A 19954-nucleotide genomic window follows, 5' to 3' on the forward strand; every position below is an offset into this window, starting at 1 on the left:
TATTTTTGAAAGAAAAGCAGTTTTTTCAACGAATCAGACATCCAGTCTAGACATTGTTCATGTGGTAAATGACTATTCTAGCTGTAAACAGCTGATTTTTAATGGAATATCTCCATAGGGGTACAGAGGAACATTTCCAGCAACCATCACTCCTGTGTTCTAATGCTACATTGTGTTAGCTAATGGTGTTGAAAGGCTAACTGATGATTAGAAAACCCTTGTGCAATTATTTTAGCACATGAATAAAGGTGTGATTTTTCACAGAAAACGTGAAATTGTCTGGATGAGTCCAAAGGTTTGAACAGTAGTGCAGCTTTCTTGACATGGTTTAAGTGGTTCTACCAGCTGTGAAGCCTCCAAACTGTAGAAATATGACAGAAGAAGGATATACGCTCAGAAAGAATAGATCTGTTCCAACACTAATTCTCTTAATCCAATTGAAACTTCCTATCAATTACACCAGTTTGGTCTGACTGAGGCATTTTTATTCTACCTGGACTCAAATCCAGATTTTCAGTGCTCTGTTGGGATTCATGTGAGTCGCTGAGTCAGTTTCTAACCTTCAAGGATCTGACGTCCAGCTGACTCCGACCCCTCGTCCTCGGCTCGGTCAGACTCTTCACGCTGTGGAGGATCCGGTTGATCCGGTGCTTCATAGTTTCCTGTTCAGCCTCCAGTTCCTGCAGATCTCTGACTGTTCTCCACGTCTGATCCTTCCTGGCGCTCAGGATCTGCTGCTCCTTCCTCACCTGCGGAGCACGTCATTACATCTGCAGCAATCAGGGACTAATGCACCAAAGAAATACACTAAAATGTGAATAAAAGTGATTTTTGCATGAGATTTCTGAAGATATAAAGTAAAAAGGGCATCTTTTAAGGTTTCCTTTAAATATATCCACACTTAAAGAATGAAAACATAAACTTTATAAGTTGCCAAACCAATAGTTGTGGTAGATTTTACTAATAGAAAGACAATGGAGCTTAAACAGGAACACACATGCCAAAGTCTGTTAAATTATTGCATGGAAGAATCTATTCTTATGATTTCAAAGTGAAAATTATGCTTCAGAAACAGCCATTTTTTCCAGAAAATGTTGCTAACTTCAACATATTACTTTTATTAATCGGCATGTAGATTAACAGGACAATATTCAGCAAATGTTACAATAATCTTTCAAGCAAAAAAAGACTAAATTCTTGTCAGTTATGTCTCCTAAATTCTCAAAAATGTTCAGATTTCTTTATAGCATGTGGCCATAACTGAGTATGACTCAGACAAAACAAGCAGTACGACAACACCACTTTGGAATTCAGGTGTTGTTTTTTTGCTTTGCTATTTTCTGACATGTACTGAATTAAATGAATGATTATCTAAGTCCGAAAATTAATAACAAAAGTATGTCGTTGGATTAAAATGTGATTAAAATAATAAATGACATAAGAAAAAAAGATTTCAGGATATATAAAGTAAAATTCAGGGAAAAAGGCTTCCTTCCAGGTTAAATATATCCACACTTACAGCATAGAAATAGTAATTCTATTCAAGTTAATTCAAAAGGCATTCACGCCAAAAGTTGTATTAATTTATTTTTTACTAATATAAAACAGACAGAGCTTAAACAAGGTCAAAAGTCAAAGTCAAAGTCAGCTTTATCGTCAATTCTTCATGACATACCAAGAATCAAAATTACGTTACTCTCTCTTCATGCAACAGTAGACATTAAAACAACACTTAGAAGGTTCTGAGATAAAAGAAATAGTAAAAATTTAGAAATGTAAAGTGCAAAATACGATATAAAAAACTACGTAAATTAATAACTAGAGAGCAAAAAACAGGTAAACATAACAAAATAAGATGGACTATTTTTTTGAAAAATCTGATGTAACTTTGAGACTTTTGATTTAAAGTGAAAATTCGGCTTCAAATACAACAAAATTTTGGAGAAAAAATTGTGAGTTTCAAACTATTATTTGATTAATCAGGCTGTGGTTTAGGAGAACAATATTCACCGACTTTCTTTATAGGATGGCTTTGATGTGATGTTGTTTACTTCTACGTCTCTTTTTATTTTGATTTCTATTTTTTATTGTCTAACTGATTTTCTTAAACTTCATATTAGTTTATTATATATATATTATATTTCATATAATATTCTTCCTATGGATTTATTTTATTGTTCATTTCATTCTCTTATTCATTTTTTCTTTGATGTATTTACTACTATTAGCTTTATCAGCCTTGTGTTTGTGGTTTTATCTGCTGTTTTCTTTTCTTTTACTTGTTCTTTCTTTTATTTGGATGTGGATTTTTATTACATGTGGTGGTGTACAAATTTTCAATCTTTATCATTTTTTGTGCCATGTTTGGACTGACCAGCCGTCTGTTGTTCAAAGTTCATCCCGAGTTTCTTCCTTTCCTTTTTCATCCCGTCTGTAAAGCGGTTTGTAAACTATTTCTAGAATCTGCTACATACATAAAATTAATTAACGTTGGCAAGTTCTCAAATATGAGGATTGCCTGGATTTCTTTGTATTATATGACCACAAGCAAGTGTGAGTCAGACAAAACAAGCAATTTCATAACACCACCTTGGTATTTTTCACAATTTTCTGACATTTTATGGATTAAATGAACAGTTTTTAATCAGGAAAATAACTGTTAGTTGCAGCCCAACCAACTGTTAGTGTAAAAACTGGTCAAAATCTGGACTTTTTCTGTCTGATCTGCTTTAAAAACTGTAAAACTGTTCCATCCTCACCTGTTTGTGAGTCCGTCTTGTCTGTAGGTTCTGCTTCTGAATATTTTCCAGGCTTTTTGTGGCTCTGTCCAGCTCTGTCGCCACCATCCCTCCCTGCTGCTCCACCCGATCCACGTTCTCCTGCACCCCCTGCAGCAGGTGAGCCAGTCCCAGTGAGAGCATCCTCAGCTGGGACGCCGGGACCTCACCGGCCCCCTGAGACGCCCGGAAGAGTCCCACCAGCAGAGCGAGCAGCTGCAGCGTCCGGTGCACCCTCATGCTCCAGGATCTCGTTGTTTCTGCAGGTTTAAGGCCTGCAGTGTCCTGATGTTCCCTGAGGAGGTGTGGAGCTCTGAGTGGGGAAGGATAGAGTGAGGAGAGCCAGAAGGAGACGTTAGGGGTGTTTCCAGACTGACGTAGGATCAAAAAATAGAAAAGGGAACCAGAAATTTCAAATTTCACTCCAGAATAACAATCCTGCTGCATTGTAACTCATTTTATGTCCTCAACATTCTTAAAATCAGCTTCTTTTTTCCACATTTTCCCTCCACATGCTGTTTGCACAAAAACATTACTAAAAATTCCTGCAAGAAACATAATCCCACTTCTTTCTGCTAAAAATATGAATAAAATGCACAACATAAGCTGAAATCTGCAGCTACAAATCTGCAACTTTGCCCACTTTCCTCCTAAAGCTCGTATGTTGGATTTACACAGGAAAGTACAGCAGCAGCGACCTCTGCTGGCTGTTTGTGAAGCTGCACTTCTTATTCTGGGACGCAAACCGAGTGCACAAAGTTCATTCGTCCCTCCGAGCAAAATCACTGTTGCCTATGCTGGCATTACGTCAGAATAAACAGGCTGCTCAGGACGTATTTCATGGTTGAACGTATTGTTTAAATTCTTTGGCATCAGACTTGACACCAGTCATTAAGCAGCCTTCTTAATCATAAAATCTGTCACTTGGCTGCCAGTTTTCTCTACAATTTTCCTCCTAGATAAATACGTCAGGGAGTTTTAATCCGAGAGATATTTGAGCGTCAATGCGGCTCCAATTATTGTATTTATACAACCACCGGATCACATGAATGTTTGCATGTGAAAAGGGTTAATTACAGTAATAAACCTACACTCTGCTTCATAGCATGTTGCAGCTCGTTGGTTTTGGTTTGTGGCCAGCAGCTTTGAAGAACGATTCAGATCAAGTTTTTGATCACGCTGACATGTCCATGCGGTGATTTTATGCGTTCATGATTGAAAAAAGGACTCATGGGTGAACATTTCTACCTTAAAAACTCATATTTTAAAAATAACAGTCTCAAAAACATGAATTCAGACTCGTAGAGTTTGGAAACAATCATGTCAACTTGCAAGAATAATGATACTTTATCATTTTTCTCCAGAATCAGGTTTGGACTCCAGGTTTTACTGTAATGTTCCAACTTGCGTAGCTCAGAGTAGTTACAGGCGAGCTAGTATGCTGAGGTGGGTTCTTCATAGTTCTGCACAATGTAGACAAAGCAACAGGGTGGGGTTACATCTAAGCCATGTTAAGGCATAAAAGGACTATTGTAATGGAAAAACAAAGAAAATATACAACTTTGAAGCACAGAGATAAGTTTTTAGGGGCTAATTGGATTAAAGGAGGACTTTTTAAACGTTATTTGTTGAAATAGGTTACAAACAGCTGCAAATTTATCAACTTGTAGGGAGAATATGTTGCTCTTTGAATGCTAAATGCTTCATTATGTTCATCAGCTAGTTTCTACTTTGTTTTTATGTTGACTGATGCTACAGATGTGCTGTTTTTCCACCCGATTCAGACTGTTATTGCAGATTATTGTCATGCAAACAATAGAAATAGGTAACTTTGGTGCACCAAGATGACTTTTTAGAGAGTTGATTAATGACTGAAGAGGGACTTCGAGTGTTTTATGAACGGTAAATAACCTATTATCAGCACATATCATCTCCATGCATGTAAGTAGGGACCACCTCCACCTTCTAGTAGACTCAATAAGTGAGTTAATGATGGTGTAGCTGTGTGATTTCACCTCCAAGCTGTAATTAAAGTCTCTATTTGGACACCTGACGTGATGGAAAAGGAGATGCAAGTCAGTTGACTTTGTCTACTGCCACTTTAATAGTATTAAATTACAACTTAAGTCTCATTTTAACCAAAGCTCACTGTTTTTCAGTCATGTTTGGTTCAGCTTAGATACCTAAACAACCTGGATGACTTAACTTCACTTGGAAACAGATGATGGCTTGGGCTACAATGCACTCTGGAGCTTGTTTTTGTACGCTGGGTTATGACTCCAGAAGAGATTTTGTATGAATTAATTCACGGAGGTCAGCATAACCCCAAGGTTATCAGTGTTCTTTATGGAAAACATGCCTACTGAGACAAAAGACATCCCTACTGGTCCATATGATATTCTCTGGTCACGGGCTGTTTACTGGGTTGATAATGTCGGAACGTGGTGGTTTTGGTGGTTTTAGCTTCAAGTATTGATGAGAGCTGAAAGAATGAACCAAAAATTTTTTTACGGCCATCGATTAACCTCCCAAAAACCTCATCTTTGTCTATTAAAGAGACATATTTCTGTAGTTTTTCCATAAAAATGTATCTGTAATGTTTGTCTGAAACTGGTGGCAAAACAGACATTGTTAAAGGGGCAAAGCCAAAGCTTTAAGCCGCTGAGAGCGCCCAACCAGGAATCATAAAAACGTAATTGGCGCCCTTAATAACCGTACTAATAAATGAATGTCCAACTCGTTTTAACTTGCCTTCCACACAGGGTCTTTATTGGCTTTCCAAAAAACTCCAAAGTGCACAAGCTCCCATTCATAGGTTGTCTTTCACGGTTCGGCATTCCGTGTACAGCATTCCACGTACAGCATTCCGCGGTCAAAAACTGATTTGTCCCTTCCGGCTGGAAACTCTACCTAGCTACAAAGGTTCTACCTTATATAGACAAAATTGACAATCATTTGCGAGTACTGACACCAATATAATTACAGTAATTCCAAATATGCTCCGCCAGACATCATCAAGTTTGGAGTCCCTTAGAAATGTCCATTTTTTTTTAAACTGTCATTTTTCAATGAAGATAACATGAAATGAATCAGAAATCCAGTCTAGACATTGTTAATGTGGTAAATGACTATTCTAGCTGTAAACAGCTGATTTTTATTGGAATATCTCAGCCCGATCTCACGAGGATTCGTGAAACTGTCACGTAAATTTTTGTTTCGGTTTCGTGCGCACCAACACGATTTCGTCATGTTTTTCGTGCCGCTCACAACGAAATGCACACCAATGTATCTTAAACGCCGGACTTTTCGTGCCACTCAGAACGTATTTCAAACGAATGGGTATATTATATTTTTAATGTGAAACTGTTGCGAATCCAACGCTATATTTTGCATTACATCATCCCTAACCATAACCCTAACCATAACCCGGCGGTACACTTACCAATTTGCATAGGAATTTAAAGAATGTCCAAAGGGCGCAAACCCGATTCTAAGAATGTCCGACGGCTGCAAACGCGATTACACAAACAGTATACGCCGATGGACAGCTTAGATTGTCACGAATCCGCCGGTATAAACCACTTTCAGATGTGATTACCACAGCGGGTTTCGTTTTGAGTAACACGAAAAACATTTCGTTGTGAGCGGCACGAAAAACATGACGAAATCGTGTTGGTGCGCACGAAACCGAAACAAAAATTTACGTGACAGTTTCACGAATCCTCGTGAGACCGGGTTGAATATCTCCATAGGGGTACAGAGGAACATTTCCATCAGCCATCACTCCTGTGTTCTAATGCTACATTGTGTTAGCTAATGGTGTTGAAAGACTCATTGATGATTAGAAAACCCTTGTGCAGATATGTTAGCACATGGATAAAAGTGTGAGTTTTCATGGAAAACATGAAATTGTCTGGGTGAGTCCAAACTTTTGAATGATAGTGTAGATGGTACTCGACCTGCAGCATTGGTCAATGTACAAAGTTAGCAACTAGAAAATGAACATAATGGAGCATTTAGCATCCAAATAGCAACATATTGCACCTAGAAGTTGGTAAATGGGCAACTATTTCATCAACTGATCTTTAAAACATACGGAAACTTGTGGTTTCTGCTGCCCCATGTGGTCAAAACATCAATTACACTTGACTGAAAAACACTTGACAAAAACTAAAGTAAAATATTGAACGTCCTATGACTGAAAACTGAACAAAAAGTAGATTGATGCGTAGAATAATCATGGATTTGATGGCAGAAAATGTAGTCATTATTTCATCTAGAAACACCACACCAATTAAGGTTTGTTGAAGTGAGCTGAATAGAGAGATTCGGGCTACAAATCCTGACTTCCTACACTCAGACTGCAGCTGAAAGAAGAGCTTTGTGCCAGCAAGCGACAGACCAACAAACTGCTCTTTGAATTGTTCTGGGTTCAGGGCAGGCCTAATGCACAAACGACACTATGTCAACTCATAAAGCCTGATTTATAAAAGCAGAGAGAAAGGCGTCAGTCTCTGCCCACTGCTTCCTCCTGACATTCTGGATGCAGAAGAAAGCAGCAGGAAGATGGTGTCACTGGGTCACAGGATGACTGGGAGGACAAACCACATCATACAGTAAGGAAACACTTTTCTTCTGCATTTTAAGGGACATCTGAATCATTTCTGTCGCAGACATAAAGGAAGAAAAGCCATAGAAAAACTTTTAAAGATAATAAAGTCATTATTGTCAGAATAAAACCTCATGTGGATTGTTATTTGTAAAAAACAAACAAAATTCACATTTTAAATACTCAGAATATGCTAGAAAGTAGTGTGGTACACATAAAATCTGTCATGATGTAAAATGCAAAACTAAACCAAAAGTCTAATGAAACAAAAAAAAACAAAACAGTAAGTCGATGCTTTTTTCTTCTTTTTATGAGACATCTGACTAATTTCCCAATACCGATATTAAAGATGGAAATGACACAAAATCTTTAAAAACGATAAATTCATTGTTCCTAGAAGAAAACTTTACATTTTCAATTTTTTTAAAATACCAAGAAATACTACTCTTTGAAGTCCAGAGAATATGCTGAAGTGTAATGTGATGGCTAACAGTAAACTAAAATATAATAAAACTTAATTCATCTTTAGATCTGCCCATGATCTGTCAACTTAATTATGTTAAATGTAAAACTAAACTAAAAAGGCTAATTAAACATAAATACAGTAAGATCAAAACGCTCTGCTAAACTAATAAATATTTACATGCACCAAAAGAAGAAAAGGTTGAAATATTCAAATATACAGTATAGCAAACTTGACATCCTCAAAGAGAAAAGAGGAACTCGACAACAAATTTAGTAATTTCAACTTGTTTAAATTCACTTTTCATTTATATAACAGGGCTGTTTTAGCTTGGTAAGTTAAGGACTCAAATGTAAACACTAACAGTAGACATCTAAGGAAGCAAAAGCAAACTTTCATTGAAAAGCTGTCCAAATAAAATTAAAAACAGGGGAAGAATTTAATCAAAATCCAAAGTAAAAGCATGGCATAAACAAACAAGAAACAAAGAAACGGGCTGGAAAAACTAAATGTACAAACCAGAGGAAGGTGAACAGGAAGTCTGACATGAAGAAGGTTTTACCATGGTTCAATCTGGTCAGAAGTTAGACACACAGACTGATAGACTGACTTTAGCTGCCACTACCACTTTTGGTACTACATGTCTTAAAACTCACAACATCTGGTCCCTTTTCTGTAAGTCATGTCAGCAATCTTAAAAAGTCGGACCCAGTAGCATTTATGCACCGCTTTCATGTGGCTGAAGTGGCTAGAAGGTCCTAGGTGTGAATATTCTCCAAATTTGATCTTGTTTCCAAACTTTTGGCCTGTAGTGTATCATCTCTGGTGAACCTTTTGGCGCCTTTGGTAACTCTTCCACAGTTGTGCTGATCTACATGAAAGTTACTTTCCTAGTGTGAAAATAGTTCCCCAATGACAAAGATACTTGTACGTAAAGGGTGACTTTCACAGAGTGAGTATGCATGGTTGTCTTGGTCTTTGTGTCAGCTCTGTGATGGACTGGTGACCTTTGTCAGCTGGAACAGACTCCAGACCCCTATACAACCATGTCCAGGATAAAGCGGCTTTAGAAAATGAATGGATAGATGGATGGATGGAAGTATGAATTATATGCGGCTACATTAATAGATGGCATGCATGGAATTATGAAGTTATGACGTAGGATTGTCTGGACTATGTCGCTTTCTGTCACGAGTTTATGTCTGCATGAAGCTCTGAGGAACTTTAGGATGTCCAAACCAGCTAAAAAACAAACTCAAATGACAGAACCAAACAAAAGGAAACAAACAAGTGTGAAACCACTGAAAACTGAGCAGGCATAAGAGATGCATAAGAACAAAGAGCTGCAAAATAACCACATAAAGACGCAAAAAAACTGTAGAGTCAAAATGACCAAAAGGATCTGCAAACCAACATGAAAAAGACAAAAAAGGACAAATCCATGATGAAAATACTGCAAACTGAGGCTAAATGACAATAAGGACTCAAAACAACTACAAGGGATCCTTGGTTTACAACATCCTTGACCTACGGTGTTTCGTTGTCATGTCGAAATCAGTTATGGGCGGGTTCTCGGTTTACAACATATGGTGTTTCATCATTACGTTGGAACTGGGTGCGTGAAACTAGTTTGAGAGTGGAGTGGATGAACACGTCGTCAGGCGCAGCTATAAGACAGGTTTGTTTATATTTACAGGTTGTACACCACCTTGGATTGTGCTACATTCGCTAACTTTTTGCCCTTCATTCTGGCTCCCAAGCGTAAGTCAGACTTTTCTGATGGCAGTGCTTTGAAGAAAAGGAAAGCCATCTCCATGGAAGTGAAATTAGATATAAGAAAATGCTCAAGTTGTAAAAGCAGTGCAACATATTCTGTTTTGTTCTTAAAAAATGGTTCATACATGCATGCAAGTCGATGGTATTCTTGACTTTTTTGAAGAGCTGATCAATATCGTGATGCATGTAATGCCTTTGTTTACATTTTCACTGAATTTCCGACTTACGGCGAAAATCGACTTATGTCAATCCACGGGGACAGAACTCTGACCTAAGTCGAGGACCCGTGTACAAATCAGCTGAAATGAGATGCAAAATGAGCACAAGTACATGCAAAATGCCTTTAAAGAGACACAAATGCATCACAGCGACATGTAAAATGCAAGTAACATATGTCTGTCAGATTTAGGAAGGCAGCAATGTCACCTATTACATGTCAGTAAAGAGCTTAAGTGAGTTCAAACCCGCCGACCTCTACATACAGTAACTGATCAATCATTCTGAAAGCATCCTGTCACTGCAATACGACTCCACTTCCATCTCTGGTTATTAACTACTCCTCTGTAATGCTTTCTGAATAAAGCGCTGATGGACATGGTTGTGAGAAGAGTTTTGTACGTAGGCGTGAGCGTTTGAGGGGGTTGGACCCAGACTTTCATAGCTTCTCAGTGAGTCTGCAGGGAGGGAACAGTTCAGACTATGAAGAACAACATCTGGAGACTGTAACCGACCTGCTGCAGTAAGTGAACAAGACTTTTTTTTTCCTTCTCTTTGTTGTTTCCTTTTGCATGTTTTCTGACTCATGCCATCTTCACAAACAAAACAGCTCAGCTAAAAGATTAAGACCAAAGCTTCACAATCACACGGGACAGAATTAGAAAAGTGATTGGAGCTGCTTGGAGAGATACTGTAATGTCAGTGCATTTATGAGCTAAAACACACGAGGGAAAGCTGCTTCACATTCAGTAACAGTTTCAGTGCATGTCACAGTTTTTCTGATATATAAAATTATGACATGAATGGAATCCGATTGAGGCTTTCTTCTATAAATTTTCTTCTACTTTTCAAACTGCCTGACAGACTGTTTTGATGGAGACCTTCAGCTTATGTTAAATATAGGCCTGTTGCCAAAAAAGTCTTGCTCATGGTTTGCGGCACGGAAACGGCTTATAGCTCAGACGTCCGCAATGTGTGACTGAGACGTGAAGAGACTGTACAGATAAGCCAGTCTGACAGGAATTTGGCAAAGAGGAATAGCTAGACTGTGAATACTGAGAACTTCTGCACCACAATCTTTTTTCTTTTTACAATTTCACTTGTCCAAGCAGCACAGGTGTTACCAATAACACTAACAATGACTCGGTTGTGTCCCGGCGTCCCTGTAAACTGCGACGCCGGGACACAAAGCAGCTAAGCAGAATTCAACCGTTGTTTTTTTAAAAATTATTTACACCTGTGATTTTCTCACTGGGGCATGTCAGAATATCTCCCACAGGTTTTCGCCTTTGGCAGATTGTGAGATGACACAAGATGTTAGCGACTGGCAGAGTGACAACAGGGTGTGTGCGAGTGTTATTTCATTTTCTGCTGGAACTGCACAAAGACAGCAGCTCGTTCTTTCCTTAGTGTCTGTGATTTATTGGCCAGTTTAGAAAGAATGCTAATTGTTCTCTTTTTCCATGAGTTATATGAAATAAAATAATAAATCATACCTGCATGCTAAAGCTAGAGCCAGCAAGTGTAGCTTAGCTTAGCATAAAAACTGGAACCAGATAGGAACAACTAGCCTGGTTCTAAAGGTGCAATATATGAGATTCTGAACATAAATATGGAATTATTATAGCAGCAAATGACTATTCAATGTGCAAATGATGATAATAATAGAAATAATCTATATAACACTTTTTGTAGCATTGTTACAAAGTCTACACAAAAGGATTAAAAACAACAAGATAAAGGCATAAGAGAATATTGACGTCCTTAGCAGAGAATGAAATCCCACCACCTCTGTATGTGTCAATCTGAATTACTCTTTTCTATGTTTAGGTCATTGGTCCAGGTATGTATAAATGCTAGTGCATGTGAGTCCCTCCCACTGAAACCACTGGCCATTTACAAAGAGATCAAAATTGATTTCCATCCTGCAGTGTAAAAGTGCAGTCCAGCATCTAGCCAGTGCCCCAAAATACCAAAGAATTACCCTAAAAATGTATTTGATTTATGTTGTTTCTCTAAGTTGTGAGCACTCATAGTTTTTATTATTCTGCCAATTAGCGTAGTGGAGTTATGTGACGATTGCCGTACTTTTGCATGTCTGTCTGTTAGCAGCATTACTCAAAAATGGACCAACGGATTTGGATGAAATTTTCAGGGAAGGTCAGAAATGACAAGGACCAAGTGATTAGATTTTGGCAGTGATGCGGCTTATAGTCTGGATCCACGGATTTGTTAAAAATTTATGTATTATTGCGCAATAGCGGCACTTCGTCACTGTAACTATGACAAAGACAAGTGAACACTACGTCAGGTGCCTGCTGACGATCACATGATTGTGATCCTACAGCAAATATACCACTGTAGACTTTACAGGACTTATCCATCAGAAATGATACAAGGAACAATTGATTATATTGTGGAGGCATTTTGAGTCCCATCAATTCCCCCCGCCCATTTAGGTCACGCAATTTGGTATCCGTACATAACGTACACATATATAACATACGCCTGTGCTCAGCGCCAGGTCATTTTGTATTAAAGATTTCATCCATCAGAAATGATACGACTGAGCAGCCTTCACGGAGTACTGCGCTGAGTGTTTTTCTTGTTGCTTTTGCTCCACTCCGGTCCATTTGTTTCTGTTTCCACACCTGAACTGAAGCAGAACAGACATAAAAGAGCTGAGGAGAGACTGCTACAGTAAAGATAACATTACTTGAGTTGACAACAGCTTGTTCAGGTCATTCAGTGTGTTTTACAATGCTAGAATCAGGTTAATGGCTATGACTGGATTCTACTGCTGTTGACGCCTGAGTAAACACCCTTTTTGGTAGTAAATGAAAGTGAATCAAAGCAGGTGGTTTGACTGATGTATCCATTTTCATTTGTCTGAGATGCTGGTGCTCTAGTAGCATCCAGTTCTGAATCTCATCAGCCGATTCAGACACTATCAGCCCAATAAATAGCCGTTATCACTGCAGATCATAACTGCACTATCAGCAAATCAGGACCTTCTTACTCCTTTGGTAGTAGGTGAGCTGTCATCCATTCTGATTACTGATAAACAGAAAATAACTCAGATTATGTAGAAGACCTCTTGCAATTGTGTAAGTAAGTACATATAAAACCTACAATGGAATCGTTACGCTGGAAATGTGGTGAATACAAGTGTGATAATATAAGTAAACACAGTGAACGAAAGTCAAAATGGGACTTCAGTCAAATGTAAGACTATAATTATCATCTAAGATGGGATATTACCTAAAGTTTCCATTGAGTTACACCTTCATTATCCCCTGCAACATTTAAATGTGGACTTTTGTTCCAATTTGTCCATGCAGAATCACAGGTCCATCATAATATAGGGTGATAAAAAGTCTATGGAAGCAACTAGAAGCTGAAAGATGCCCCTACTGGTCCATTTGTAAGTGGACGATCAGTTATTAGATGAAAATGACGATTTATCAAGCTAACAGCAGGCAAAACAGGTGAAATTTAAATGCTTTTACACATGGCCTCCAATAAATAAATGCTGTTTAGTGGATAATCTGTGAGAAACTATAAAAAACAGTCTTGAATATTGACCGACATACCTTTAGATTAAAAAATTTCAAAAAGCATCTAAAAAAACCCAACAGAGTTTACTACAAGAACAGTAGATTCTGTGGTTCTATCACTCTAATGCTTCAGAAACGTAGTCTTTTCTATCTGTATGAGGTACGTTGCCCATGAATTTACTGGTATCGATGGTGTGTGCCTCTGAAATTCTGGAATTTCAACCTCTTCTGCTTCTGATACAATCTTTGAGCCTTCAGGTCCCCACCTTTCACGAAGGCCCCAGCGAGTCGAGCGTGATTCGACTCCCGGGGGTTTGCAGGTCAGAGGTAGGCTGGCTGAACAGCTGGCGGGGTCACATGCCAAGATTACGCTTGGTATGTCATGTCTGCACGGGTCAAACATGTTAAAACTGAAACCCCAGCAAGCAGGATCGAGCGTGTTGTTGTAGTGTGATTCCCATTAAGTCAGCTCCGGCAGTCACATGCACTGCCAACCCCTCAGCATACACTTCGCTCCTGTCATAGTCTGGCATGAACCTGAGCACACTGTGTTCGCTTCAACACACGCTGCTGCGATTGAGCAACAGCAGAGGGGTTGTAATGAAAATCGTTAATGTGACATGAGAACGTGGGATGAGTGACGGGTTTAGGAGGCAGCTGTGAAGTGCAGCTATGAACATAAATCACTGCTGACTGGCTGAGGAGGCTCTTTATTTACTGTTGGCATAGTTGAAGTTTCTACTACTTTTACAGACACTGCTCATCGATCCGACACTTTAATGGTACTCTTATTGGTTCTTTTTGTTGATTTTTAAGAGAAAAAAACTAAGAAAATAAGATTACAAACAGAATTGGCAATATTTTCTCCTTCTCTGTCACTCCTGACGAGGTTGAATGCAGGAATTTTTCTTCAACTGTAGCAGTTAGAGAAACAATGGGGATAAAGCAAGATAGAGTTTTCCTGAAAATAACTAGTTTTGCTTCTGAAACAGAAACTAAAACTGATGATGCTCGGACCACTTCACACTGAAAGTATAGTTAGTTTTAATCACTAGTTGATTCCATGTGCGGGCTGCTGGAGTTTACAGCGCACCTGAGGCGACAAGAGATGAACTATGACCTCAGCAGTCGAAAATTATACATTTTTCCACCTGTACGTGGTGAAGTTTTTCGCTGGATCATGTTTCTGGCTTTACATGCAAATGACTTCTTGCACATGTGGCAACAAACGCTGTCAGCATCAAGTCTAGAGAGGTTAAATATGAATGTATAGAGGTAATTTCATCTCAAATCGTCACATTTTAAGTAGAATGTCTGCTCGATCATCTCAGATTTACCTGAAATTAAACCAAAGTAGGGGCAAATTATAAAAATAGAGCCATTTTATAAAAGGTTTTCCAAAAAATCGATCAAAGAACCATTTTGAAACTCCACAACTCTACTTATTATTTTAGTTTTTATGATACAACTTGTTACACCTGCTCAATCAGTTCTCAAAATTTAACAAAAAGTAAAGTATTTCATATTTAAAACTATTCCATATGTCTAGTTTTGTATTATTGTGACATGCAGCTACATGTGGTTCAGAAAACATCACTTCTAAATTACTGTTTTTTGTTAACATGAGCACAAAGATGGGACTTAGTTTTCCACGAAAGCTTCATTTTTTTCACCCATAATCAGAGATTACTTAATCTACTTGTCCAATTTTGCAGATTATGAATCAATGACATGCTGAGAAATAACAGTGAAAATTTCAGATTTTTATCTTTAACAGTTCTCGAGATATTGTCGTTAACGCGTAACTTCAAATTTCAATGTGGAACTTTAAATATCCACAGTATGGTTCAACTCAATCCAACGGGACTGAGAATCGTAAAAACGGATCATTCACAAATTTCTCGATGTTTTTGCAGGTTATAAACAAGACTATGACAGATACCATGTGCAAGATAACATTTATGTTATAATAAGTATAAAAACAAAAATTTTCCCCCAATTTTTTCATCACCAAAAGCAAAACTGTCAGCATCAATCCCTCTCGATGCCTCGGGGTCTGCTTAATTCTGGGTTTTAGTGTTCTTTCCTATGTTTGCACATCTATCATGCTAACATGCATGAACTTAGATTTATGCTGCATATTAGTAAAACACCTCAATAAAAACCCCAACATTCACCCAAAGATCTGATCATGTATGTTAAATGTCTGATTTTTACCTTCAGACTAAGTCCTAAACTATGATTACTGCAGGATCACGTCTTCACTTGCAAACCTGCAGTTCATCAATTCTGACACGCAATGTAAATACACAACCTAGGGCTAACCGCAAATGTATGTTTGCATTGGAATGATTTAGACATCAGGTGAGTTGTCTGTAAAGTCCACTGTTATACTATATTTTTATTTACAAATGTAGTAATCAGCACATAAAGCATTCTGGACTGCAGTTATATTGATTTTGGTTCTGGCTTTGATGTTCTTGGTAGCTTCTACTCCAGAAAACAGGAAGCTAGAGACTGGCTGGTCACCACTGCAGATTATTTGGTGGCTAACACTGAGACATTTCAAATCCATGAAAGGACAGTGAATGGTTTCTTAAGGCAGACGCAAAAATGATGTCATGATTTTTTCGGGAAATGTTTTGTGAATGATAAAAACAGACCACTGAGTTTCTTCATATGCAGGTGCAAAACAGATGAAGGTTTTGGAAGCAGATTGGTCTAGCCCACTTTCTGTAGTTTATGAGAAAAATGGGTTCAGAATTTTGCGTTTTCACAAATGGTCTAACATTCCACTGTCACTTTACATTTGGGTTGTGGGCTAGACCACTTTGCCACTAAAATCTAGACCATAAAATATTACAGAAATTATATAAGACTCATATAAGTTCACATCACCTGCAGTGTTTTTAATGCTGTCACCTGCATTTTTAAACAGGTGCCATGATGTCAACCATCTTAAGGTGAGTAACACACTTTTACCTTACTGTTTTTTAGTTTTAAAGTCTAAATTCTACACATTTATCTAACTCCAGTTGATTTCCACATCTAAATCTGCTCCTACATTAACAGTTAATGAAGCAACAGGAAGATTTTTCCACATTTCGAGCCTCACACCTGCCCTCAGATCCGCCCGGCCGGCCGTTGCAGCGAGGGGCTGATTATCGTCAGTTCCAATCAGAGGAGCACCCTGTCGTTTCACTCCAGACTTCCTCGGGCCTCTCTGGAGTCCCTGATACAGGCGTAACAGTTAATGAGGGAAATACCCAAAGTTAAACCGAGCATGGGAGCCTGAAAGAGTGGGAGAGAGTGGGGGGAGGGAAGACCGGAGAGGGAAAGAGTAGCAGCAGAAAGAGGCTTCTCGTTTCCCCCGGAGGACCGAGGCGTTCGCTGTGGCTGTGTGGGTCTCTGGCATGATGATTTGGGACAGAAAGTGAAAAATCACATTGCCAGGGATTACTACACTGCTGCTGCTGCTGCTGCTGCTGCTTGGGGAGGAAACACTGATACCGTCATGCTTCTGAGGTAGGAGTTCTTCAAATCTGTGGATGCACCTGAAAGGAGAAACTCCTCTGAGGCAAGATGAGTGGATTTCTGTTGGTTTCCGTGTCGTCTGATCAGGTGCAGAGCTTAGTCGACTGCTGAACAGGGAGTCTTAGATATTTGTTCACAGTGGCTAAGTTCTGCTCTTGTGCAGAGCTGATGAGGATGTGTTTGACTTATCAGCTTGGATGCTGTAGTCGTGAAGCTGTGCATCATTTGTCAGACAGCAGGTTTAAAATAGCATCAAAGCTTTTTACTTTTAACACAGAATTAGAAGATTTGTTTTTTGCTCGAGGAAGTCAGAATCCTAGAAATCTTGTGTGATAATCCACATTTTCTTGTTGTTAACAAATGAAAAAATATTGAAAGTATCGTCTGCACCTGAAAAATCTCATTCCTGTGTGTCACAATGTATTTGTTCAAAAACTACAAACACACCACAGTGTTGAATTATTACCACTCTATAGTTTATTTTACACCATTTTGCAGCCAGAAATATCGATTAATCTGCAGGTGGAAACATCAAATAGTAAATGCATGAACTCATGTTGGAGAAAAGTTTGACATTTTAGGAAATTGCTTAACTTTTTAAGATTTAAAAAGTAGATCAAATATTCTCTGGTAATGGGGGAGTTGAAATATGAAAAACATTGACACCATCACAAAAAGACCCATCTTTGAGCTCATGTTAATAAAAAAGTTAATGCTACAGAAGTGAACTAATGATATTTTCTGAATCATTTGTAGCTGCATGTCACAATAATACAAACATATGGAATACTTTTCCTATAAAATATAAATAAGTTCTGAATATGAGCTGGCTGCACAGTGGCATAGTGGTTAGCACTTTTGCCTTGCAGCAAGAAGATCCCCGGTTCAAATCCCAGGGTGGGCCTGGGATCTTTCTGCATGGAGTTTGCATGTTCTCCCTGTGCATGCGTGGGTTTTCTCCGGGTACTCCGACTTCCTCCCACAGTCCAAAAACATGCTGAGGTTAATTGATTACTCTAAATTGTCCGTAGGTGTGAATGTGAGTGTGATTGTGTGTCTGTATATGTAGCCCTGTGACAAACTGGTGACCTGTCCAGGGTGTCCACTGCCTTCGCCCGAGTCAGCTGGGATAGACTCCAGCACCCCCATGACCCTAGTGAGGATAAAGCAGTGTATAGAGAATGGATGGATGGATGGATGAATATGAGCTCAAAGATGGGACTTTTCATGACTTTTCATTATTCAAAATATTTAAACTCATCCATGAGCAAAGAATATTTGATCTACTTGTCCAGTGCTACAGATTCTGAATCAACGATATGATGAGAAATAACAGAGAAAATTTCAGGTTTTTGTCTCTAATAGTTTCTCTGATACTGTTGTTCAAACTGCCTCAAATTTCAGTGTGAGGAAAAAACCTGCTGAAAGTGTGTTGATGGGTGATTAAACTTCATATTGGAAAGTCACTGACTATGCAGAGCAGATGACTGTCTTGTGTTTTGTTTTGTAGTAAAATGCTTCAACAAACAAACCCTGTAAAGATGTAAAGAGGCCTTTTGTTGAGAAAGTGTATTGGAAATACGAAAATTGCTTCATTAAAAAGCCACAACATTTTTATACTTTCAACTGTTCACCATCTCACTAAACTTTATTTTGTTTCACAACTTAGAAATCATGGATGTTTATTATTACTATTAAAAATTAAAATTTAGTAAAGCATACAGTAGACCTTTTTACTGCAGACATTTTTTGACTTCTGTCGGTTAATTTGCTTTTCCTGGAGGCCAATTTAGCAAAAGGATTTAAGGGATCAGTTAATTAAGAAAGAACAGCATTTGTCAGGAGAAATGAATAAACATTAAAAGGTTAATCTGTCTTTAAAAGTTATTTATTTTCACAGTAGCTCAGCACCAGTTAGGGAACATATTGAACATTATAGTAATTTAGAAAACATTCGTCTGGACAACAGACAGCATATTGTAGGATCTGGACGCCTTCTAAGCAGAACATAGTCATTAAAAGGGTGTTTTTAATCGCTGGATTTCCTTAAAGTTTTAATATAGTTGAACTGATTCTTATTTTATGTTGTTTTTCTCTGTTAGTAAGGAACATTTTTCATACATCAGGCCGTTTGCAGGATCTGTAGGTTGTTTTTTAGGGGTAACAAGTAAGTACACAGTAAAGAAAGATGTTGGCAAGGGTGCCAAAAAAAAAAAACACAAGAAGTAACAGTTAAGAACGGCAATGTTCAAAAACACCTACATCTTTGCTTTTTTTTTTTTTTTTTTTTATGGTCAACATATTATATATTTCTTTCAAAGATTCCTGTCCACTCACTTTCAGCAGGTTTTTTTCTCACATTGAAATTTGAGGCTGTTTGAACAACAATTTCTCAGAAATTATTACAAATAAAAAGCTGAATTTTTTGTGATTTTTCTACATATACAAGCTATTTTTTCTGTCAAATAAGTGGATGCAATTATATTCTTTAGCTGATTTGAATACCTGAAAACAGCAAAAATTAATCGTCACATGTTTTAAAAGAACAAATTACTATTGGTAAAAATATTAATATTTTTTCTTTCTAACCACCAATGTGTAAATTAATCATTTTTTTGTTGTGTTGTTTTTTCAGTATTTTATTTGTTTTTTATTTATTCATTTTTAAAATATTTTTTCAAATTTTTCAGTCATTTAACCAAACAGGGAACATATTGTTGTTTTTAAAAAAGTAAATAAGTAGTTTAAAAAAAAAGCACAATTAAAGACTGTTAAAAACCCAAAACCTTAAATGTTTTACTTTTTACTTGGAAAAGATATTGGTGACGGGTTAGTTTACCGATTATTTTACTTCGGCATGTTTTGTGCCAGAAAAAAACAGCAAGAATTTATGGTCACGCATAATAAAAGAACAAATTACTATCGGTAAAAATATGAATTATTGATGTACAGTTGATTGATCAGTTTTGACCTGTTTTTTCTTCTTTCTAACAACCAACATGTAAATTTATCATTTTGGGTT

The sequence above is a fragment of the Acanthochromis polyacanthus genome, chromosome 18, assembly GCF_021347895.1.
Source record: "Acanthochromis polyacanthus isolate Apoly-LR-REF ecotype Palm Island chromosome 18, KAUST_Apoly_ChrSc, whole genome shotgun sequence".
NCBI lineage: Eukaryota > Metazoa > Chordata > Actinopteri > Pomacentridae > Acanthochromis > Acanthochromis polyacanthus.